Here is a 25,175-nt window from a genome sequence, read left to right as displayed (position 1 = left end):
CTTATCCACCATAGCCTACTCTATCCTGACTAATAGTCTGTATTTAGGCTGATTTAGAAAGTCATCTTGTGTAATTGGGGATTTACGGGACCTCAACTTGTCTTCTTTTCCCCTTTGAACTGGTTTGCAGAGGGATCGCTGGGATATCGTGGCTGGAGAGAGACACATGTACCTAGTACTTGACACTGGATTTGCCCACCTGGGTTCTCAGAGTTCAAGGAGTCAGGAGTCATGGTGAGAAGGGCCATGAGAAATAAATTAAGGGTCCAAAAGACCCCTTCTCATTGCTGGTTAAGGTAAATAAATGCCAACTTTACAGAAAGATAGAAGATGACTGTATTTATTTAATTACCACAGATGTCACTATTATCACAGATGACATTAATTTTTAAGAGAAAAGGAAGAAAATATGTCACATTTCTGTTTTATGCATATGCTGATTGAAAAGTTTATACCACATGCCAACTTAAAATAAGGACATATAAATATTTAATTGTTTGTGTGTATACATACATTTCTGTACACACAATATGTGTCAATGTAGACACAGAGCACTGGTTCTCAACTAGGGCCAATTTCTGGTCGCCCCAAATTGGGGATGGGGGTTGCCATTGGCATCAAGTGTGTAGAGACCAGGGATACTTCTAAATATCCTACAATACACAGAACAGCCCAGATTATCTGGCCCAAGTGTCAGTGCTGCTGAGGTTGGGATATCCTGGCATAGATGTTCATCTGAGGCCAGGGGTGCTGGTGAGGTGTGTGTATGAGGATGTGGAGTGTTGGCACCTTGCTTTAGAGCAGTGTTGACATACATCTGTTTGATTCATTTCACATCTCCATTTGACCGACTTCTCTAGAAGAAACCACAAGTCTTAGCGAGGGGGAGGCTGGCCCCCACGGTCCACATGAGACACAGCCCCTGTGTTCCCTGGGAACACGCATGGAGTCAGGCACAGCTGACCTGCTAGCTTCTCATGCTGACAATTATTGATTGACAGCTAACGTGTCATGCGGCACCCCTGGGCTGGGAGCTGCAACTGTGGAGAGAAACAGGGTGAGGGAGAAGGGGAACTGGAGAGCAGTGGACAACGCATTTTACAGTTTTATGAAGATCTGAGTATTAGCACATTGTTTAACCCACTGCCTCCGAAAGAACGGCTTAAACCTTGTTTGTACATGTACGAAGGCATGGAGGTACCTGATTTTATAGCTATATGTAAAATATTTATATACATGTATAAGTTTGTACACACACATGTAATGAGGCGAAACATTTACTGTCCTAATGGCTGGCACCAAACTTCCACATGCACTGGGCACTGTCTGAGAAATTTCCTCGATAAGCCACTGGACTGGAGAGAGACAGAGAGTGAAAGCGAGATCGAGAGAGAGAGAGAGAGAGAGACTCTTCACGCAAAATTGTCAGCTGGACCCCCTAATAACAAGATGGCCTGCTGGTGAAAATGGAAAAGTTTTAACTCTTTCTCGTGAGAAGGGGGAGTAGGAAAAAAAATTAGAAAGACCAAAAAAAATGGTGAAAGTCCAAAAATGGTGAAAAGGGAGGAAGACGGAGTCGATGGTAAGATGGGGAGATGCTGGGATGCTTTGTGGGGTGGCAGAGCCCTCTAGAAATGTGTGCTGTGGGGGTGAAGTCGGAGGGGCTTTGAGGACTCAAAGTGTGGCTCCGTACCACTTTACCACAGTTTAGAAAAAAAAGTTTAGAAAAACAAGAACAAGAGTGTGGATCTGGGATGTTTGTCATGCAGTGTGCTCAGAACCATATTAGGACATCTCTCTCGTCCGCTGCTTTGGTGAGCTGGTTTGTACAGCCTGGGAGGAGGCTGGGCTTCACGGAGGCATCTGTAGCAGCAAGGAGCAGAGGGACCGTGGGGAGGGAGAGCTGGAGACCTTGGGCGCCCATGAGACAAGGGTTTGTGGCTGCAGTCACACTGGTCTGGATTTTAAAGGGGCTGGGGAGCTCCAGCGGACAGCCAGGACACCACACCCACTCCTCCAAATGATGAGACCAGATGCCAATTTCTTTCCGGACCTTGGTGCCAGAGGAACAGGAAAAGCACTTAGGGAAAACGAAGCAAAGAATCTGAGACGGACACAAATTCACTAAGTGGAGATTCCAAACACAGTTGCACGTAGCAATAAGACTAAAAATTCGAGGGAGGCAAATTCCTGAGCTGGATCACATATTTACACTTTCAGTCTCTTGAGATTTCAGTCTGGGATCGAGGAAGGGAAGTGTGACTTAGTCACACGCTGCTCTGGGCTGCCTAATCCTCCTGCAAGTGCTAAAGGGATTGTCCGTGAGGGTCACCCCAGCCTCACTCAGCACCATGAACAGCCTGCTGAAGGCAGAGCCCTGTGGGGTCCCTGCCCAGGTTAGCCCAGGCTGAGCCCCAGATCCTTAACTCTAACCATTAGGTCTCATGTCCCTTGTTTCCCTTCACTTGTCTCTGCAGGGCCTTTTATACTGGGACTCGAGTTGGACGTCATCCACTGGCCCTCAGCACCCTCCTTTTAGGGTGCCTTCCTGTGCTCCAAAGTTCAAAAAGACAAAAACAATGTCTCTCAGACTCCCTTGCAGCTAGAGTTCTGCTAGTGAATTTAGTTCTGCCAATTAGAGGCCACTAAGCTGAGATTTGGAAGCAGAATTGAGGCCAAGGCCACCTTGCTGTTGCTTTTAGCTGGTTTCTGTGGGCAGACAAGGTCAGGAGGTGTGGGGCTGGCTTGCTTGCCGCAGTGTTTCAGCATCCGAGCTCCAGCCCTGCCGGTGGCCCCGCATCTGTTCAGCGATCACACACAGTGCATTCTGTTACATGCAGGCATCACACACACATACACAGGTGTAGGCACAGACAAGAACACATTTTTCACAAACGCGGCCCATGTGTGGCTATAGAAGTACGTGTAGAGACAATCTGCCCTTAACACAGGAGGAGCTATCAGTGCTGTTGTCCTCACATTCCCCTCCCTCCGTGGGGGCCAGGGCCTTTGGATGGTTTATCAAGAGGCCTCTGTGATCCCTGATGTATCTCATAGCCCACTGGGTACCTGTCCCTTCTCAACGTAGGACCCAGGGTCTCAATGATTACAAGTGCGCTTCTATAGACAAAGTCATAGAAAATATGACCATTTTCTCAGCAAACCTAGGACAGGAAGTAGCTTCTGGGGGACTGTGTGTTGGTAGTGAACCAAGCTAGGGGAGCTGGGAGTCTTCAGCTAGTAGCGATTAGACAAGTTTGAGAGGCTATTCCAGAATTCTTCACCATAGAGTTTTCAAGTGGATGGGATCCTAGAAATGATCAAGCAATAATGATAATGATGATGATAAGCGTTGTCCTAGATGAGGTTTCCTGGAATCAGACGCTGAGACAGCTTGTAGAACCCGGAAGGTATTCACGGGAGACACACACAGAAAGAGGTGAGGAGGCCGACGGGGCAGCGGGGGGAAGTTGACTGGCAATGTAGCTGCGCCGGAGGCCTCAGCTGATCCTCCAGGAGGCTCTGGAGCTGGGATGGCCCTTCAGAATGCTCTCCAGTTGAGGTAAGAAGGCTGGGCCTTGTATCCACACATCAGCCCGTCAGTGGCCATGGCCCCCTTGTGAGGAGGTGTAACTTTGGGAGGGTGGTTTGCTGTGATCTAAGGCAGGTTCTGATGAGGGATGAGCTATGAGCTTCCAGGTGGCTACAGGATTGGGGTGCCGGCTCTGAGAAGGGGATCCTGGCCGAGCGTCATGGCATCCACCACAACAGTGACGAGGTGACAATAGCCAGACTGCTGATCACCTACACCAAACCTATAAACCTCCCTAAGTCTTCTCCAGCCCAGTAAGGAGCGCTGACATCCAACCCCATTGCTCATGACAAAATCATAGGAGTCATCCTTGATTCTCCCATTCCCTCCCCTCCCCAGAGCCTCTCCATCATGAGAAGGATTTATTGCCTATACCTCCAACATATATCCTGGATCTATCGACTTTCCCTCTTTTCCCATCACTCTGGCCCAAGCCATCAGGTCTTCCCTGGTCAACTGTCATCATTCCTAATAGGTCTTTCTGTTCCCACCCTTGTGGCCCTGCCATCCATTCACCTTATCACAGACAGAATGATCTCAAAATATCCCTCTCCTAAGTAAAGCTCTTTAATTGCTTTTTGTTGACCTTAAGCCTAAACTCTTTACTGTGGGATGCAAGGGCCCATACATTTGGTTCCTGTCTCCTTCCCAACCTCTGTTTTTCCCTCTGACGTATTACAATCCCCATATTCTAGCTGCACTGGCTTTCTCTTGGCTCCTTGAACATGTCAAGCTTGTTCTTGCCCCAGAGCCTTTGCAGTAGCTGTTCCCTCTGCCTGGAATGACCTTCCCCAGAACATGCCAAGGTATGGTCTTGTCATTCAAGCCTCAGTTCAAACATCACCTCCTTAGGCCTCCCCTGGCCACCCTAATGAAATTCTTACTGGGGACATCAGTCTAGCTGGGTTTGAAGGGCCAGGCCCACCTCTTGCAGGCTGGGGGCTGTTTGTACTGACCAAAGATCTCTTCGTACAACACGACCTGGTGGTGGGGTGTCTCCTTTGAAGGAAGGTTCTCACGTGGTCTCTCTTTAGGACCCCAGAGCCAAGCCATCCGGGGACTTCGGTGGCCAGGATGCAGCCCAGCTAAACTGAGCGCTGAGTAGGACGAACTCAGAGGGTGTAACTTAACCCAACTCCTCCAAGAGAGGCAGCTAGCAAGTGGAAAAGAGAAGCCCCTTCACCACTGAATTTTTAATTGCACCGGAAGCTGCGCAGCCCTTTGGTCCAACGCTGAAGGGAAATTCAGTAACTCCGTTTACAGGCTGAGGGTACGGTAGCAACAGAGATGAGGTTGGAAACATTCTTAACCTGTGTGATTTCTTCGGTCATTAAAGGAAACAAAACAAGCTCTCGCAGTGTTTGAAGGAAACCATCATCCAATTTACAAGCAGTTATTTGGTTCTGGCTGTGACTGAGACATCGAAGGGCTTAGGTGATGTGCTGGGACCCCTGGAGTGTGACACGGTCCCTTTCGTTGTGAAGCTTACTTCTAGGGAGGGGGCAGGGCTGAAGACAAGGGGCACGGGACAACCCTCACTGGGACCCCGTGCTGCATCAGGCTGTGTTGGGGTTCTCACACGCGCAGGGTTCCTCTCAAATAGACAGCAGGCTGGAGACCAGGAACCGAGAGGCCGGGCAGGCGGTGAGGCTGAATTCCCAGGAAGGGGAGCCAGTGGGCTCCGTGGGGCAAAGACCGTGAGAAGTGACTTCCCCTAGGAGGTGGCCTTGGCATCGGCTCCAGAAGGACCTTGGGCTCTACACGTGCGTCGCTGAAATAACACGTCATCAAATCCATCTCCCCAGCCCAATTCTGCTTCTCTGTCTCCTCTCCCCACCCTTTCCTTCCCTGGCTGGGGAACACTCAGAAACGACTTGCTGTGCCCCGGAGGCCACCCTACTTGGCTGGTATATTATAATCTCCAGCAACCAAACACCAGCGGTGCTGGAAGCACGTTGGCACCTTGGAACCTCTTCTTAGAAAAAGCAAACACTTAGTGTTTGAGCCTCCTCGTGGATTCCTTTGGAGGGGGCAGGAACCACTGCCAGGAGGGATGAAGGGGTGAAGCGGAAAAACATGGGCTGGCTTCAGAGCAGAGCACAGGGAGGCTGGGAACAGTTGTGCTTTGTGAACAAAGTCGGGCTAAAGGCAGAGAGAGGGGGAGAGAGAGAGAGAGAGAGCATGGGAGCTTGAGAGAGAGGCGGGGAGGGAGTCAGCTCTTGGTAATTTGAAGTTAATTTTTAATTGCCTTGAAAATCACCAGGCAGCATCCAGTTCTGCCTTTGATGGTCAAAAGAAACCAGATGCTTTTATTCCTCTTCAGGACTTGTGTTCCCCCCAGCAATGATGCAAATGAGGCAATGCAGCAGTAGGAGTTGCAGCTGGTGTAATTTCTGAGGCAAAGGTCAGGCTAATTGTTGGTTAGGAGCTAGGAGAGATGGGGCATGTTTCTCCTGCTTGCTCTGTCCTGTTTTCGATAATGCCTCATTGGCATCTTCAAAGACAGGCACCCACGTAGGCCTTCATGACTAACTGAGGCCCCTTCCCCTAACCACTGGCCTGCCTGCGCTCTAGGGGCGCCAGGAGGTGGGTGGGATGTGGTCCCTTTGCCCGAGCAGGGTCTCCAGGAGCATCAAACCTTAACGCCGGCACCAAGCTGCCCTGCACCACCGCTCTCAGTTTGTAACGTCAGCAGTGCAGGGATTGCCAGAGAATGGAGCCTCGTTTTCTCCTGTTGCCGCAGTCTCATTATCAACTCAGCTGTAAAAATTAATATCATGGAGCCTTCCCTGAAGGATACGCAATGCACACTTGTCTCTGGGCAGCGTAAAATGTACCTTTGTACCACATTTAAACAGCCGTCTAGGAAGCTCGCCTGTGCTGTTTGGGGCCCTTGTAGAGCTGTTTCCTATGAGCGGCAGGCTGGCGGGTTGCCAGCTGCCCTTGAGGAGGACCGGGGAGGGGTTTGACCCTGTGATGGGTAGAAGATGGAAAAACTGTCATGGCAAAACAAGTGGCTCCTCTCTTGATAGAGGTGCAGACTTGCCTCTTTGGGGCAGACTTTTCCATTGTGCTGCTGAAAAGAGCAGAATGGAACTTTGGGTCCATAAAGTGTTTCCTCCCGCGGTTTGGGGGAAAAACCGGGAAGTAACCTGAATGTAGATGTTGTAGATGGGATGAGAGGAGGTGAATTTGTTGTCTGGGGCTACGCCAGAGCTGGGTCTCTCCTTTTGTCTCCCTCCGCTTTTCTCCCTCCTTTCCTTGCTGACCTCACCTCCCTCTCCTCCCCCTCCCGCTCCCCCGGGCCACACACCTTAGTCAAGCAGTTTGACCACTGAATGCTTCTGAGCCAGAAAGAAATCATGTCCCCCTGGCTGCTTCCCGAGTAAAGATCAGGGTGAAAGGGGTGGTGTGGGGTGTTACTCAGGTCTATTTTGAAAATTCAGGATTCCGTCCTGACCATTCCTGGGCATGATGTGTCTTTCTTTCCCTACAGCAGCTCCAGGTTGCCAAAGGGGGACCTAGGGGATTCGAACTTAAGGCTGGCTGGGCCACCTGGACTCTCCTGTTGGATTGCCATGATCTTAGAGCATTAGGATACTGACATCCTACGGTGGCCCTCGGGGGGCCAAGTGGGGACTATGACGGGTCTCTGTGTGCTTTAGGAAAATGCTCTTGTCACTCTTGCCTCGGAACCTTCTGCATTAAAGGTCTGAGTGTGATCAGCAGATTAGTGGTCTATCTACGGGGAAGGCAGTGCAGGATGGGTAACAACCCGGTCCCTGGGGAGGGAATGCTTCGATTGGTATTCAGAGGTCCGGGGGAGGGAGGGACATTGATGAGGTTAGTCTTTCAGAGCCACCCTGGAGACTTCCTCATAAAAGAGAATGTCCTCATGCAGCCCTCCCACCTGGTGCTGGGTCTGGCGTCCCCCGCCAGGCAGCTCTGACCATGATTTGGCCCCCGTTCCCCTTAACCTTACTGGGGCATCTACAGGAACAGCAGGTAAGACGCCAGCTCCTTCACCTCCCGTACACCACACGTCAGACCCTCTGACGTCTTCCCTCCCCCATCCTCATAGCTGCTGCTCAGTCATTCCATGGGGCAGGTGACTCTCACCCAACTAGGGTGTGGACAAACAGAACAAGATGGACGGGCTGCCCTCAGGCCGTCTCGCCCAAATCGAGGGCCAGACTAGACTCAGTCACTCTAGCTGAACTGGGAACCCTGTGGCTTACCACCCACTGAGGGGCTGGCAGAAGCACCGTCCACCTGTACCTCCTGATAGATGGGGACCCCACTTGGGGTACCCCAACACTTTTAAACAATACCTTCTTTCTAGGGGCTCCATATGCACCTGTGGGACTGTACTTTTTTTTTTAAAGAAGATGTTGGGGGTAGGAGTTTATTAATTAATTTATTTATTTTTGCTGTGTTGGGTCTTCGTTTCTGTGCATGGGCTTTCTCTAGTTGCGGCGAGCGGGGGCCACTCTTCATCGCGGTGCGCGGGCCTCTCACTGTCGCCTCCTCTCTTGTTGCGGAGCACAGGCTCCAGACGCGCAGGCTCAGTAGTTGTGGCTCACGGGCCCAGTTGCTCCGCGGCATGTGGGATCCTCCTAGACCAGGGCTCGAACCCGTGTCCCCTGCATTAGCAGGCAGATTCTCAACCACTGCACCACCAGGGAAGCCCGGGACTGTACTTCTTATGTGGAAACCAGACGTTAACTGGCCTCCCCCCTGAAAACACGGTGACCTGCCCATCGGGAGTTGTCATGAGAGAGAGTCTAGTGTCTAGACAGCACTAGTAGATCACCGAGCCCTCACTTGACTGTAGCAACTTGGGGAAGCTTCCTGGACAGCTAACTGACTCATCACTCGTGTGCACCCTGTGGCCAGTTATCCCTATAATGGAGAGCCTCCTCTTCGAAAAGATAGCACCAATTTGTCCCTGACTTTAGCTGACCTCACCTCACCCTGGGAGGCATGCATGTCAGCCTCAGCTCACCGACCCGAGTTGTTCTAGATCATAGAATCACCCTAAACGCTTTCCTGGCGGGCCCAGGAGGAGCCTGTGTGGTCCCTAAGACATCCTGCCCTACCTGGACCGCTGCCTTGGGCCAAGTGGAAAGGTCAGCACAGAATCGTCAGGCAGATGCCCCTGGCTTTCCCAGGGAGACCTGATTGTTTATGGCTCTGCTCAGATGGCTGGTCCGGGACTCTGGGGGGGACAGGATTGAGGTTAATAGTGCAGGTTGGTCTCATCTCACTGCTTGGAGTTCTGTTGGTAGTTGCCTTAATTAAATGCTGCATGAGACTAACGGAACAGATCTGGTCCTATTCTCTGTTGGTCAAATTAATCAAAGTGGCTGGCAGAGTGGTGTACTCAAGGGGAAATCTGCTAGAAGCTGAGGCTTCCAACAAGGGGTGCCTATTGCTGGGAGACAATTCCCCACGGGCTTTTGGCATTTCTGCATCTTTTGGCGAGCAGAGGCACTACCCCCCTTTATCTCCAGACCGTCTTTTCAAGAATGCTGTAGAGCAAACAGCCTTGGAAGAGAGCGTTCCTCTCCGGAGCAGAGAGCAGGCGGCCTCACTATTCCTTATACAAGATTCCCCTTCCCTAAGAAGCGGCGTTTCTCTCCTGCAATGCGACCCACCATGGATGCCGCTGTCACCTGGTCCCTTTCATGTTGCCTTGTGCGATTTGGGGCTTGGGGAACCGAGGTAAGAAAATACTGCCAATTTGTCTCTTGATATTTCTGTGAGGGATGAAATCCTTTGTCTCTGACCCGGGAGCCTTGTGTTCTCTTCCAGATGCCATGAGAGTAGGGCAAGGTGACCCATTCGTGTGTAAGCAGGGGCAGTCTTGGACACCTCACAGGTCTCAACAGCCGTGTCTGGCCTGGACCACCCTTGAGTGAGCATCACGGGAGGATGAAAGGCAGAGAGGGCTGCTACTCCCATCCAGCACTTTCCTTTGTCCATCCAGACCAGGGAGGCTGTCTGGAGAAGGCTGGGAGGGGCTTCTGGGGCCAGACCACATGGGTTTCTACCATGAGCCTCCACACAGCACAGCCTCTGTTTCCCATCTGTCAAGCATGGATAACTACAGCACCTACTTCGGAGGGATTTTGTGGGGACTCACCAGGAAGCCTCGGCCCCGGGAAGCCCTAATGAAGGTACCACTGGCTACTGTTGTTACTGTTACTCTCACTGATAACATGATTGCGTCGACCTGCACTCATTCTTCATAAGGCTCGCCTCTCCCTCTTAACAGCCTGTCTGTAACCTGAGTTTCTCTTTTCTACACCGAAATTGGCCAGTTTACGTGGCACCCCTCACCACAGTCACTGGATGTGCCTCTAATCTAATTAGACTAATTTCAATTTCCTGGATTTAATTACTTTTAATTTAATTAATTTAGAAGGCAGTACACAGGGTGATTAATTAGGAAACGTTACTGAGGGACTCGAAAGGTGGATTGCAGTATGTAAGTGTTTAAATCTTATCGTGCTCATGTCCTCCCATTGTTGCTTCACACCGGAGGCTGCCATGGCCCCGGGAGGGGCAGAGCCCAGAGAGCCCAGGGTGGCGCTGGGATTCCAATGGAAGTCACCTGGCGCTAAGCAGTGCTCTGTCATTTCGTGGCTTTCAGTGACAACTAGCGACTCAAAGGAAAGGCAGCTGATTCCAGTGAACTAAGTTGGAACTAAGGCAAGAATCATGGAAGGTGAGGACAAACTTCGTTTCTCCATGGAACATAGTTCACTGTGTTTTTCACGTACACGATAAAGAAGCAAATCATAGGGCTGCCTCTGAGCTGTCACGCAGTGGAATTTTTTTCCGCACTCATGTGTTGAATATCTGGAATAATAATCATACTGTTAACAAACACACATATAGTGCTACGTGCCAGGCGCTCTTCTAAGTGCTTTTGTATTGATTAGCTCGTCATGGTCCTAGGAGTTAAGCACCACGAGTGGGACACTGTTATTTCCATTGTCCGAAGGAGGCATCTCGGGCACGGTGTTGGGGACATTTGTTATTTGTATTGTGCAAAGAGACAACTCTTAGTGGAGTTCAGTCTGTGGCAGGGAGGCGGGGAAGACAATTTAGGGCTGGGTGTTGCTTCGAACGCCCTCGAAGTCCCAGGTTGGCCCCGTCCATCTTTGAGAGGTTATAGTAACAACCGTAAACGCCCGTGGAACCCTTCTGTGGGTCAGATATGCCTCAAATTGCTCGTGGCATGTTGACACCACACATGGCTGGCGCACCCAGTGCTCGCTGAGGGCAGGCTGCCTGGGGCTTCCCCACAGCTCAGCTGGGCCCCAAAGGTCAGCGCGAGCCCCTCTCCCTCGCTGCCTCTCTTCCTCTTGGCCAATGACTTGAAGAGGCCACAGGCTCTGTTCGCCAGTCGGGGCTTCAGACTGCAGTTCTGTTGGGCCCCTGGAAGCAGAGCTGAGCCAGACCCTTCGCTCTGAGCTGGGCCCACCACCCTCAAGTTCCGCTCCAATCCCAAGGGCACTTATTTTCCAGATGGGTTCTTTGAGCATCTCCGGGGCTGTGAGTCCTGTTCTCCTGGAATGTTGGGCCAGGCTATGGGTAAGGAAAGGAGTCAGCATGGCGCACACACACAGCACCCCCCGCCCCGATGCACAAGTCATGCCTGATAGGGCTGGACACTATTCCCTGGAGAAGTAGAGACACAAGAGCTGTGTAGGAGAAATAGGGCCAGTAGGTGGAAGCCATAGAGAGATTCTGTGTAAGAAAGAATTTTCTAATAGCCTGAGCTCTCTTAGCTAGAAAGGGCTCTTCAATAGGCTGTGAGCCACCGCAGGGGTTCAAACAGAATACTCATCTAACACCCATCCCTGAGGGGGTTCAAACTGAAGCTGCGTGGCAATCATTTGCTCACCTGATCTTCTCTTTCTGGAATGTTCTTCCTTATCCTTTTCTGCTGGTTGATTCCTAGTCAACCTTTAAGACTCAGCTCAGGGAATTCCCTGGTGGTCCCGTGGTTAGGACTCAGTGCTTTCACTGCTGTGGCCTGGGTTCAATTCCTGGTCAGGGAACTAAGATCCCACAAGCCACGTGGCATGGCCAAAAAGAAAAAAAAAAAGACTCAGCTCAGGCATCACTTCTTCCAGGAAGCCTTCCCTGCACACTTCAAGCACCGCAGACAGAGCCAGGGGTCCTCTGGTTTCCTACAGTGCCGTGGACCTATCTTAATCATTGCCTTCACCATCCATTGTGACAGTCTGCTCATCGCTTTGCCTCTGTCGCATTCTGTCCGTGTCACCCTCCAATAGCCCTGCAAGGTAGACATGACTTCCCCCAGTGGGAGGATGGAGAACCTGAAGCTCAGCGTGGCGAAATCTCCTGCCCGTGAAGCCAGAAGGAGGTAGAGATGGTTGGGTCTGGTTCCCAAGCCCAAAGTCCATAACCTTTCTACTGTGAGGCTCTGCTGCTCTCCTGGCAGGGCCCAGATCCTGTGATTCAGGAGGGCATGGGCTTGTGTGCGAGCTGAGCAACTGAGGCAGCAGGGGCAATGCCACCAAGAGGCGGCACGTGGGCCACCTTTGGAACTGCATCAGCATACCGATGCTTGTGTGTAGCCGAATGAGCACACCAGCCCATGTCATCCTCATACGGGCTCACTCCCTGAGCCCTTCGGAGGTCACGGAGAGGCCAGGAGAAAATGCGAACCAGGGCAGCCAAAGCCTGGGTCTCTCCTGGGCCTGGGGGGCTTGTTTAAGCCCGAGCCAAAGCCCCCCTTAGCACCCTCATTCTTGACTCAACAAAGGTGAGGCGAGCCCTGCCTTGCGGTTTTAAGGCTGGATTTCATTTCTATTAGGATTGCTGCTGGCCCCATAAGATTTACCCACAGTCACCCCCGTGAAAGTGGATCCGACTGGAAAATCAAGTTAGAAAATTCTGCCTTCCCTTCCCCTCACACCTCAGCAGATTAAGGGAAGGCCTGATGCTGAGTTATGGGGATTTATGGGAACGTGCAGTTGCTGGCTGGTAAACGCTCACTCCTTGGGATTTTGGCACCCTTGCTTCCTATAAATCATTGCTGGTATTTCTTAGTCTTTCCTTGCCAGCACCGCGGAGGCCTGCAACACCTTTTCCGTGCAGTAGCCTGTGAAAATATTGAAGTCGGGCCCAGAGAAACACCAGCCTAGAAAGGGGAAACTTTGATGTTTGCTAGTTATTTTCAGACAACCCTTTGCCAAATCTTAATTTTCTAGTTTACAAGTGAGGGATTCTGACCATCTGTCTGCTGTCAACCGATGTTTGTTTAGACGAAGATTTTATTTTTTTTTCCTCCCGATCTCGCACTCCTGTTCTTACAAGTAGTTTATTGGACTTCATAAATGTCAGCTTTTTGCAGGCATTTTGTAAGCAGCTTATGATTTAGTATTTAATCAAAATTGAGCAGTCAGTGTCTGTAATCAGTCTGAAGCGGGAATAACAATGAGACTGAAGCTTGAAATCCACCAAGACCGCCACGGATGCCTCCCAAACTATCTCTGGGAGAACTAGGTTTGCATCTGAAGGTATGGGGGTGGGTAGCGTGATGGCGGAAATACACACGTGTTGGGCGCCTATCGTGTGCTATTTTGCGATCGTGTCAGCTATCGGTTGCCAGAATAATAGAAACCATCCCAAGCTCAGGGGCTTAAAACAATAAGCATGTTTTAGCTCCTTGATTTAATGAGTCAGCTGCAAGCCCCTTCCAGCCTCCGCTGAGCCCTTTAAAGGTCTAGGGATGGTCCTGTTGCTTGATCTTGGCCTCATCTGGGATAACTGGGGCAACCGACTCCACAGCCCGCATTTCTCACCCTCCACCAGGTTGGCTCAGGCGTATTCTCATGGTGGTGGCAGAGGGCAAAACACGCAAACCCCATCATTCAAGTGCTTTCCCAACCTCCTGCTTGCCTAACACCCCGTTAACCAGAGCAAGTGACATGGCCTGACTCTGAGTCAAAGAGGGGGCTAGACTCCATCTCTTTATACGGAGGGAATTAAAAACTCGCAGGCAAAGGCCATGGGCACAGGGACAGGTTAAACAATCAGAGCCCCTTAATGCAGTCAATCTATCACAGTGATGCTGGGAATCCCATGAGGGAGATAATTGTTATAACCCCAACATCCAGATGGAGAAAGAGGAATTCAGAGAGTAAGTCATTTGCAGTCGGCAAGGAAGTTAGGAGCCTTTAGTAGCTCCACTCTTGATTTACTTCTGGCTCTTTGACTCTACTTTTCCCCAGGAATAGGTAAAGCGGGCGTAGTGGGAGTTTCTTAGAAATCACTGATCCATCCCCTAACTTTGCAGATGGCATAAATTTTTTTTTTTTTTTTTTTTGTGGTATGCGGGCCTCTCACCGCTGTGGCCTCTCCCGTTGCGGAGCACAGGCTCCGGACGCGCAGGCTCAGCGGCCATGGCTCACGGGCCCAGCTGCTCTGCGGCATGTGGGATCTTCCCAGACCGGGGCACGAACCTGTGTCCCCTGCATCGGCAGGCAGATCCTTAACCACTGCACCACCAGGGAAGTCCCTAACCAATATTTATTGAGCATATACTATGGGCAAACTCTCCATGCTCCACTGGGTGGGAGTCTGGGATTTCTCCTGGGGGGGAGTTCTGAGGGCAGGGGGACAACCTTCCATGATGCCCACATTGGTTCCCTGTCCCTCATGTAGGCAGCCAGACATGCCTTCAATGTGTAGGTTTTCCCTCATGGGTTACAGGACGAGGGGCCCAGGAGGAGGCACATTTGCCTGGCTGATCATCCCAGCAGCTCCCGACCTGGCTCCCAGAGCGGCCAGGGGCCTGTGGGAGGGGCTGCCGTGCCACGTGTAACTCCCCTGTAAAGTGTCGCGAGGAGCCACGTGGACAGTGGGATTTTTGGATTAATTAAATCTGATACTTCCTCAAGACCTCAGAATCATGAATTCCAATATCTGGTTAAGGGATCCTGACACCTTAGCTCTATTTTCCCTTGGTCTTCTATTCCCACATGAGCATCCTGAAAAATGTTCTTTGGCCTCTGGAAGGGCATTTTTAGTCAAGGGCAGTGAGCACTGATTGGCTGGACCAGGTAGGAAGGGTAGCAGCTGAAATGGTTATAGGGAGAGGAGAGGTTGCTCTGTTTCTCCTTTGCTACCAGCTTCCCTGCCTCTAAAGGACCAGCTTCACGTTACAAGGCTTGGTAAAAACTGTCAGGAGGAAAGTGAAGCTCATGAGAGAGACGGAGGTTCTCCTAAGAATCAGCCTCCTGGCTTCTCCCCTCCGCTTCCCTCTAGCTGACCCTCCTTAGCTCCCCTGCATTCCCTTCCATCCCCTCAGCCCTTCCCAGTCCATCTCTTCCATCCTGACTTCTCTTGGCAGCAGGACGCCAAGGCAAGAGCCAGCGTGACCTAAGTTAGACTCCACTCAATGGCTGTTTATCCCTGGTAGTTGATAAACCCCTCTGAGCCTCAGTTTCCTCCTCTGTAACGTGGAAGGACCTGGGTTTTTCTGAGGTTGCTATAAAAACCATACAGCCACACCCAAGAGAATGTCTTACTCATGGACAATCAATTAATATTCCTTTAATTCAATCAATTCACAATTCAATCAATTCATAATCCTTTAATATCATCCACCCCCTCCCTACTTCTTTTGACCCGAACCTTCATGGTATTTTCCTCTCCCTTCAATAATTTAGCATTAATGGTTCATTAAATAGAGGCTTCCTAACGGGTTGTTATTGACCTGGTGAAGAACAGATCTTCCCCCGTGGGGTCGCCCAGGCCCCTGAAGGAGAGTAGCTGATGGCTGGAGGCTGATGGCATCCTCCGGCCAGGAGGGAGAGCTGGATTCTGAGATTCATGCCTTGAGAAAACTCTTGGCCTCCTGAAATCTCAGTTTTTGCAAAATGGGGCTCATCTTTCCTTTCCCATGAAGTTTCTATGGAAATTGAAACAAAGTATGGGAGACTCTCAGCTCCTGACCATTCCTTGCTCTGCACCCAGGGCTCAGGCCAGCTTCCCGTCTGGGAAAGGAGGTGAGTCACCCACCCGCTCTACCTGCGGTACCCGGGCGTTTCCCCAGAACTGGTCGCATTGCTTGAAGTATCACCATCATAGAGTCGTTCCTCTGGGTTCTAGAGAGCAATTTTACCTCCAAGAAGTCTTCGTGTTAGAAAGACATGTCTTCAGGTTGGAGAAGTCCTCGAGCCCCTGAGGACTGATGTTTAAGAGGTGGACCCTTGGGATTTTGCATGCTAGTTCTGACTCTGACGCTGGAAAGGGTCACTATGTGACCTTGGCTAAGTTACTTCCTGTCTCTGGGCTTCAGTTTTCTCAAATGTAAAGTGAAGGGCTTGGGTTGTATGGAATCTAGGATTTTGATTACCTCAAAAGTTTAATTGTGAGGTTCCTAATGGGGTTCCAAAGAGATGGGACTCCAGATGGATAGCTTTGATGAAGGTGTGGTGAAAGGGCAGGAGCAAGGGACATGGGGTGGGGCAGGCAGAGACAGCCTACCTGCTACGGGGCCTGTGCTCACTCAAACCTATTAAACTCTGTGGTTCAAATCAAGGCCCCCTCATGGACTGATTGATTATTGATTCATGCATTCTCTTCATAAGGCTTTCTCTGAGCCTACCAGCCCAAAGTGCTCTCTCCCTCCCTGACACGCAGTGGCCCTTATCTGCAGCCTGACTGCCACCTCTTGTGACATCTCCCCTGCTATCCCTTGATGGCCCTGGCTTGTGTTCCATGCCCTCTGTACCCTCACAGCAGAAGGCCTTCCTTCCCGTCTCTACCTTCCAAAGTCCTGGCCAGCGGTTAAAGGCCTGCCTGGAAGCCACCTCCTCCAGGAAGTCTTCCTGGGCATCTAATTCAAAACTTTCCTTGTTCTCTCTCTATACCCATTTAACGTCCTTCAGTGTCTGCCCATTGACATAAGACAAGGCCAGAACTTTTGACTTAGCTCCCCAGCCTCGTCTCTCATCCCTGCCCTCTCCCACCACCCAGCTGCAGGTAGGCCTGGTGTCTCTTACCCCCACACAGGACTGAAGCTGCTTCCCCTGCCTGGGAAGCCTGTTCCCCACCCTGTGCCCACAGTGAGGACACTGAAGGACTCTAGAACACTGCTCATGTGCCCTGTCCTGGTAAGAGTTTCTCAAACTCACCTTTTGGTCTATATCTCTGCTTTGCCATGAACCAGTCTTGTGCATGAGTCTGATGACCCTGAGCTATCTGTCTCTGAGCGCATAGGGCCTGACACTTAGCAGGAGCTCAATAAACGTGGCATTGAAGAGAATTCTCGCATGTGTTCATCACAGCACCCGGCAGCAGCTGGGGCCCAGGCAGGTGCGTTGATGGGATTCTTGATTCAAAGCATTGTTTGCAGCTGCTCTGGGCTCTCGGATGGGGTCTCGGAGCTGGCGGAGCTGAGGATACGGCTCCTGTGGTGACGGTATGTGTGTGTGCGGGGGGAGTGTGGGCATGCCTGCAGTGGTCTTGGTGGTCTGCCATGTGTGGGGGAAGTTTTAACTCCCAGGATCTCATGCCTCTCCCCTGACATCCTTTCCTCCTGGGCACCAGGCTACTAGCCTACCAAGTCCAGACTCAATGCCAGAGCTGCTTCTGGAGGGCTCTCTGCAGTCACATAAGGAGACGGTGTTCTGCAGGGGACCCCGCACAGTTTTAGGGCTGCACAGTCCTGCACTGGGTAGCCCGGGGCAGGGCCCTGAAGCGAGAATCCTCTGGGGTAATTACTCGTGCAGGGCCTCCCGTGAAGCCCCCGTGTGGAGGATCTGATTTAATCTTCGTAACCACTCTCATTTGCAGAGGGGAAGCTGAGGCATGGGGCGGTTACAGAGAGCAGGGGGAATAATGTCGGGCGGCCTTAGTTCACAGCCCACGCTCTGGGGCACGGCGTCTGCTCCCTGTGATATCATGATGTCTCCTTGAGGGTATTGAACTCATGTAAATAAAGGACATTTGTAATGTGCCTGGCACAGAGCAGGTGTGCAGCCGGTGGAGACTGATATTACTGACGTCTAACTCAATGCTCTCATTTTTTAAAATTAATTTTAATTGGAATATAGTTGCTTTACAATGTTGTGTTAATTTCTGCTGTACAGCAAAGTGAATCAGCTATACGCATACATATTTCCCCTCTTTTTTAGGTTTCCTTCCCATTTAGGTCACCACAGAGCACTGAGCAGAGTTCCCCGTGCTATACAGTAGGTTCTCATTAGTTATCCATTTTACATACAGGAGTCTGTATATGTCAATCCCAATCTCCCAATTCATCCCACCCCCCATTCCCCCCTTGGTATCCATACGTTTGTTCTCTACACCTGTGTCTCTATTTCTGCTTTGCAAATGAGTTCAACTGTATCATTTTTCTAGATTCCACATATAAGCGATATTATACGATACTTGTTTTTCTCTTTCTGACTTACTTCACTCTGTATGACAGTCTCTAGGTCCCTCCACATCTCTGCCAATGGCACAATTTTGTTCCTTTTTATGGCTGAGTAATATTCCATTGTATATATGTACCACATCTTTATCCATTCCTCTGTTGATGGACATTTAGTCAACCCTCTCATTTTAAAGGTGAGGAAATGAAGGCACAGTTTGTGTAAGTGACTTGACAGCCAGGTTGTGAGTTGGGGGGCGGGACTCAAAACCAGGTCTCCTGATGGCCAAACTAGTTTCATTTTTCATTATGCTGTGCCCTGGGGGGTGGGGTAAAAATTAGAAGGAAAGAGAATCTAACATTTTGGAGGAATCGAGGTAGAGAATAAGATGGGGTGGGGGTGATTGAGGATGTATGAGGAGCTAGCCCTTCACTGTAACTTCCCCAACCACAAATTAGGTCCTATTGTCCCAATCTGCAATTTTGCAGATCTGATCTTAGGGGGCTGGGTGACTGGCCTGAGAGTGTTAGCTGGTGAAAGAGAGCAGGAGTTGAACGAAGTGTTACTCCAAGTCTAGTGCTTTTTATCTGCATTGCCAGCCCAGAAGTGGGGCTCAAGGTCAAGGTTAGAGTAGTCACAATTTTGAACCGTCCATTGTGACAGGAGGTGGGCAGGCTGCTGGCGTTTTTCTTTGAGAATATCAGGTGAGCTCCTGGACTTGGGGTTGGAGGGTAGTGTCGGGAGGGCAGTGTGCACCAGGGGAAGAGTTTACTTTTGAAACTGGAGGTGGCTGGATTTCCCCCTGGAGTACTGAGGGATCTCAGAAGAGCCATTTGGTCTCTGTGCAATCAGATAGCCTCTTGGGTCACTTTTGTCTACTAGGGTGACTTTCAAAGGGCATTGAGTGATTTTAGACCCACAGGTTTGAGGATCCTCTGCTAGTGATAGCTAGGAAATATCTTGGAAATCTTAGGTTTTATTTTAAAAATTCATGCAGACTTTGCCTTCTTTCCCACAGCATATCCACCTGTGCAAATGGAATGAATGAATTCAGCTACATACAATGAATGACCAGCCTAGATGGGAGCATGCCAAGGGACTCCATATTTGGCCACATCTTATTCAGCACTTTTCCAATGACTAGGATGGAATTACAGGTGTAGGGGGAGGATGAACATGTATTGAGAATCGTCTAAGTGTCAACAAGCACCGCAAGTACTTTACACAGATTATTTACTCCCCAGAACATTCCTGTAAGATAGGTGTATTACTCCTTTACAGACCAGGAGAGGGTGAGTGGCTTGCCCAGAATCCTATAGCCATTCACGTCCTAAGATTTGGGACCCCGATAGGTCTGACTCCAAAGGCTGGGGCACTGATTCACCCAAGGTGCTGAACTGCCCTCTGACGGAGGGGCATGTGGGAAAGTGGGAGGGGTAGACGATACAGGGAAGGTGAGAGGCAGGACCTGAAAAGGCCCCAACAGGGCTGAAATTCACATTGGGCCAAAATAAATGCCTATCAGGCTGAAAGGCAGCAAAGACCTCTGCTTGCACTGGGGTTCAGAATCCCCATCAGACACATACAGGATGTGGGATACCTGGGTCAACAGCAAAAGTGAAAGATGTCGGGTTTTTAGTCGGCAGGAAGTCTTTATGAGTCAACGGTGGGGGGTGGTAGCCAGCAAAGCTAATGTCACTGTGACCTCCACAAGTTGAGGAAAACGAGCAGAGAAGGGAGGAGATACTCTTAAGTCAGGGCGCACCCAGGAAATAGAGTCCTGGAGCCCTCAGTGGGAAAGGGGCGCCAACAATCTGCTGGGCTCTCAGATGTGATGGCTGCGGTGTGAGGGGGCTTCTCCCCACTGTTGCTGTGGCTCCATCCCTCCCAGCCTTTGTCATTACCAAAGCATGTTAATATATTTCTGAGCAAGCATAGCCTCTTCTTGACTTTTATGCATTTGCCTTACCTGCTTTGGGAATATGCTACTTATTCAGTTTTGATAACTAAATTAATGTAACCTGAGTGAATTTGGGGATTCCTTGTGACCCAGTCTCTACATTAAGTCACATTCAAAGAAGCACAGTCCAGCAAGCAAATAAAAGGAAGAGATTTCAGTCTTCACGCACATCTCTCTGAGAGATGAAAAAAGGTTGAGGCCCCCTTTTGCTTCTCTATCTCACTATCTCGTGTTTCAAATCTTCTCCAGAAACTTTCTCTCTACCAAAGCATCCCAAACCCTCCTGACATCACTCCACCTGACAGACCACCTCTCCTTTGTCCTTCCACATATAGATGGACTTAACACGTCTGTCTTCTTTTTCTTGTCCCTCCTTCTCCCCGCGCCCCCTTCATTCTTCCTTGGTTTTCTTTCCACTCTACTGCTGACCCCAGTTCTTCCCCACAGAGGACCGAGGAACTGATTCAACAAGTTGGGATACTCCCCAACCTCCGGTCTCTTCAGGGCCGTCCTTCCCTTCCTATTTTCCCAGGAACTGGAATGGCCAAGCTAGAACTCTTCTTAGGGAGCTGGTAGAGGAGACGCAGAGCAGGCAAGAAGTAGATTTTTGATGGGGGAGGTGGCAATGGGAGGGATGGTGGGGAGGCTGGGAACACTCTGCGTACGAAGCTTGTCCTCATTGCGTTAGCATGTGGTCACCTTGGGTGGAAGAGCCTGGCCACCCATGCATACGAACCCCACCACAGATTGCCGTGTGATAGCTACGTGCACGCACAGCAGCCAGCAGAGGCCCTTCTTGGCCCATAACGTCCCCGTCACCTTATGTGTTTCCTTCCCATTATACTTCGTTGGGCTCCTCTTCCTTACAGAGTTGACTCTCGTTTCTTTGATGCCATAGCCTGCGATGTGCTGCCAGAGACGGCACTCACCCACATTCCATGGCTCTACTGCCCTCCCCAGCCTCCTCTGCAGCCAGGTGGGCTCCCTGTGGCTCATTCTGACCAAGAGACTGAGGCCGTGGCCGCCCAGAGCTGGTGCACCTCCTCCCGCCCTTTGCTGTGCTGACTGTGGAGGCCCCATGTTCCAGATGGCAAGCAAAATGGGGACGGTTCTCCCAACTCACGTTGCACCTTATAGGAGCAAGAAATAAACTGCCAGGGCTTCCCCGGTGGCGCAGTGGTTGAGGGTCCACCTGCCGATGCAGGGGACGCGGGTTCGTGCCCCGGTCCGGGAAGATCCCGCATGCCGCGGAGCGGCTGGGCCCGTGAGCCATGGCCGCTGAGCCTGCACATCCGGAGCCTGTGCTCCGCAATGGGAGAGGCCTCAACGGTGAGAGGCCCGCGCACCGCAAAAAAAAAAAAAAAAAAAAGAAATAAACTTCCATCGTATTAAGCCCCCGAGAGCTCAGCGTTGTTACTGCAGCATCACCCGGCCTAGCCCAGTGAATACCCAGTACGTCAGACTGAAGTGAGTAATTGCTATTCTTGAGGTCTGTCCTGTGCTGAAGGAAGAAGCTGTCTCTGGAGCCACCCGGGGCTGAGTGTTGCTTTTTCTCACCGTCATCACCCAGTGCAAATGGTACTTCCTGTTTGGTGACACTTCACATGGGCTGCTCATCCCCCACTGACTCTGCCGGTCACCATCCCACACAGTCAAGTGCGCACAGGATCACAGCTTTGCCAAGAGCACACCCGTGTCTGCCGAGCAGTGCCTGTTGGAGGAAGAATTCTAACAGAGAATGTCTGGAGGGGAAATGGACTGGCTTGGGGGGCAGTCAACTCTTTGTCTCTGATGTGAGCAAGCGGAGGTCCAGGGTCCACTGGGGACGTGGAGGGGAGCATATAGAGGGGATAACAGCCTTGAATGGGGAGGCGCAGGATGGACCAGAGGACTTTGAAGTCCCATCCAACTCTGAGAGTCCCCAACACAGAGTCTAATCCAATTTTGTTTTTCCTCAAGTGGATGAATGGATACATTTTGGGCACTAAGAAAGTAAAGAGCTTATGCAATCCAATAGCCTGGCTTAATGAGCAAATAAGTATCGGAGCACTGATATCCTGTCTTAAAGGTAGAGTCTCATGAGATCAGCGTTCTCAGCTCTCATGAGGTTGACAGAAGGGGGCAAGTGGTCACGAAGAGCTGTGAAGCATAGCTGTAATTTACACGTCAACCTCGAGGAAGTCTGAGGGAGGAGTCAGAGCCTTGAAACAGACCAAAGCCATCGTGGTAACAGCCCCGTAAGGGGGACACTGGCGCCTCATCGTGCACAGCGTGTTTTCCCTGACATCCTGAGTGCTCGGCGATGACTGTCTCCAGGCTTATTATCCTGTATCATACGTTGTCGTATATCTCTGAATGTATTAGCGTAGCCTCAGGAGAAGAAGTGCTGCCATTCTCACTGTATAGATGGGCAGGGAGATTTTCAGAGATTTTTTTTCCTCCCCAAGATCACATAGCAAGTGAGGGTGAGATCCAAGACTTGAACCCAGATCCTCCGACTCCAAGTGATGGATTTTTAAACCAAAAGAGCACATCTACTCCAGGCGCTAGAAGCTGGGGCTGAAATCAGTTCACACGCTCCTTGGGCCCGGAGGAACTTTCACTTTCAGCCTATAAGCTTGTGTGGGGAGAGGCGTTACAGGGAGAGGAAAGCGCTGAACTGCTTCCAGGCAAGAGGGGTTTTCTTGGGAAAAGCCATGGACTGGGGGACAGAGTCCTGGAGTGCAGGCCTTGACCCTTTGACCCACTTCATGTCTGTGAAACCTCAGTTTCCTCATCTGAAAATGGGAGGAAAGACATTGATCTACCTTAAAGGATTTCTGTGAGGAAATCCAATAGAGGATGGGGTGAAAATATTTTGAAAATCCTACAACAAAAGTGGAGGTTCTTATTTCAAGTAACAATGTTTCAGCTGCGAGTAATAGAACAGCTGGCTCCAGTGGTTTCACCAGCTGAAGCTTTCTTTTTCTCATGAAATAAGAAGTCTCTGGTGAGTCGTATAGGGCAGGGCAGAAGGTGATGTAATAATACCGTGGAGGGCCTGGCCTCTTTCTGTCTTTCTGCTCTAACTTCATCCTCACGCAGCTACCTCATAAACACAAGGTGGCTGCGGCACCTCCAGGCCTCGTGTTCAAGTTCCAGGCAGGAAAAAGAAGGGAGAAGGAGGAAGAGTTGGGGCCTATAGTAGGAATGCAAACATTTTCTTAGAAATGCAATAGCTCATTGGCCAGAACTGTAATCGAAGGGCCAGCTTCTAGGTACATAGGAGGCTAGAGATGAGAGGATTTGTGGCCAGGCACACCACCATCACTCTGATCAAATCCAGGGTTTGGCTGGAAAAGGAAAGACCAGGATCCATGGCGGGTGGCAGCTGGCAGTGCCCACCACAGCTCTGCTACTGAGATGAGCACTGAATTCACAGGGATCTTTTATGTTCAGTCTCTGGATTGAAGGCAAATTGGGTAGCCTCATCCTCTGAGGAAAAAAATGGATCACAGCATCCTACTGTCAGAATGGGAAACAGAGGCAGGCTGGGGACAAGAGGAAGGGTGAGTGCTGCAGCAGGTCTGGGAGGCCGACGGATAGAGGTTCAGTGTTCCCTCCGTCCCTCCCTCCACCCCACCCTCTTTCTCATTTGTTCCGTTTCACGAGTCCCGTTGGTTGGGGCTGGGAGAGCTGAATCCGGGGAGCTCATTTCTAGCCACTCTGTTTGTGTATGTCTCCACCCGAAGATGTCTAACCACAGACTTCCTCTTGACTCCTGGCAACAGAGAGAAAACAAAACCACAGCAGCTTTCATTGCTGAAAACACAAAACTAACTCGTTTGCCTAATAAGCCCAGACGGAAGGGCTTTATTTCTGGGAGGAAATGCTGAAGCCTCTAGTCCGAGGAGCCTCGGTTGGGCAGTCAAATTGCCACACTCTGCACTGCGATGTCCAGGCAGAAGGCAGCCACTAGCCCAAGGGTCAGTAGGCCGAGGGGCAGGGGCCACATCACTGATCGGTGGGGCCTGGCCTGACGGTCATGCTTGCGGAACCTGGGGCCTTTGTCCAGCCCTGCAACACTGTTAGCCTCTTTAGCCAGTCTTGGTTTCATGGAATCTGTGTCTTTTCTTTTCTTTTCCCTTATTTTCTGTGTTATTAATTTCAGCCATTGATTAACTCCCATTCCGTACTTGCTTTTTCTGTTTGCTTATTTTTCTCATTGCTTATGATGTGTCTTCAGCTTCTTTATTTTTAGTCTTCTTTAATAATGAAGACATTTCCGGGCTGTACATTTCCCCCCGAGTTGAGCTTTTTTCCAGATCCCATAGGTTTTGGAAATAAAGTGTTCCCCTTTTCATCTCTTTCTAGATGATTTTTAATTTCAGCTGTAATATTTCTTTTGATCCCTGGGTTATCTGCAAGAATGTTTATTAATTTCCAAGTAGTTAAGAATATTTTCAGTCACATTATTATTTTTTGTATGTAAAAATTTTGGATTAGAATAACGAACTGTGGCCTGTTAAAATCTCCAATTTTAAATTAAAAAAATTTTTTTTCCTTGTGTCCACATATGTGATCAAACTTTATAAATGTTCTATGGGGAAGGGGAAGCTGAGCTGGTCCGATTGATATAGAAAAGAATGGAGTTCCAAAATGTCCTGGTTCTGCAGCCGCATCGCCCAGTTTGAAATCTTCTGTCCCTTTCCAGCTGTGTCTGTCCATAAAGAAAACACAGAATTTTTCTGAGCTTTACTTTCCATCTTTAAAATGGGAACAATCCACCTCCTCGCCTTGCTGTAAAGATTATTCTGAGATAGTGTACGTAAACCTGCCTAGCATGGGGCCTGGCTCAGGGGAGGTACTCACTAAATAGAAAGGCTGCTATTTTCATTGTTTTGTTATTTTTGCAAAAAGGGAGGAAGCTTTACTGTCTGTGCCCTGAGCTTTATTCCTAACCCAGCACTGTGGTTTATGGTTATCGTGGGGACTGGAAGAAAAGAGGAAATTGATGGTGCAACGTAGCCATGGCCCTCCCTGTGAGGGGAGGCACCTGCAGCCCAGAAGGATGGGGCCATCTTCCCAAGGAAGCACAGCAATTTGGTGGCAAAGCCAGGCTTCAAAGCCAGCCCTCAGCCGGCCAATCCCTCCCCCTCTGCTGGCAGCTGCTCTAGTTCTCTCTTGAAAGAAGAGATACTTGACCCAAGGTTGGCCT

At 50.3% G+C, this 25,175-nt stretch overlaps 1 long non-coding RNA gene across 1 annotated transcript in view; it reads right to left on the bottom strand.

Annotated features, from left to right (window-relative positions):
- Positions 1-19,579: 19,579 nt before the first annotated feature.
- Positions 19,580-25,175, bottom strand: part of LOC125963489 (uncharacterized) — a 29,642-nt gene continuing 24,046 nt past the window's right edge. The window contains exon 2 of the long non-coding RNA XR_007475522.1: positions 19,580-24,671. This is a non-coding gene — a long non-coding RNA (uncharacterized LOC125963489). The remainder of the gene's footprint in view (positions 24,672-25,175) is intronic.

The sequence above is a fragment of the Orcinus orca genome, chromosome 2 (genome assembly GCF_937001465.1).
Source record: "Orcinus orca chromosome 2, mOrcOrc1.1, whole genome shotgun sequence".
NCBI classification, from domain to species: domain Eukaryota; kingdom Metazoa; phylum Chordata; class Mammalia; order Artiodactyla; family Delphinidae; genus Orcinus; species Orcinus orca.
Note: the sequence above shows the minus strand (reverse complement) of the source record. Positions and strands in the feature narration are given on the sequence as shown.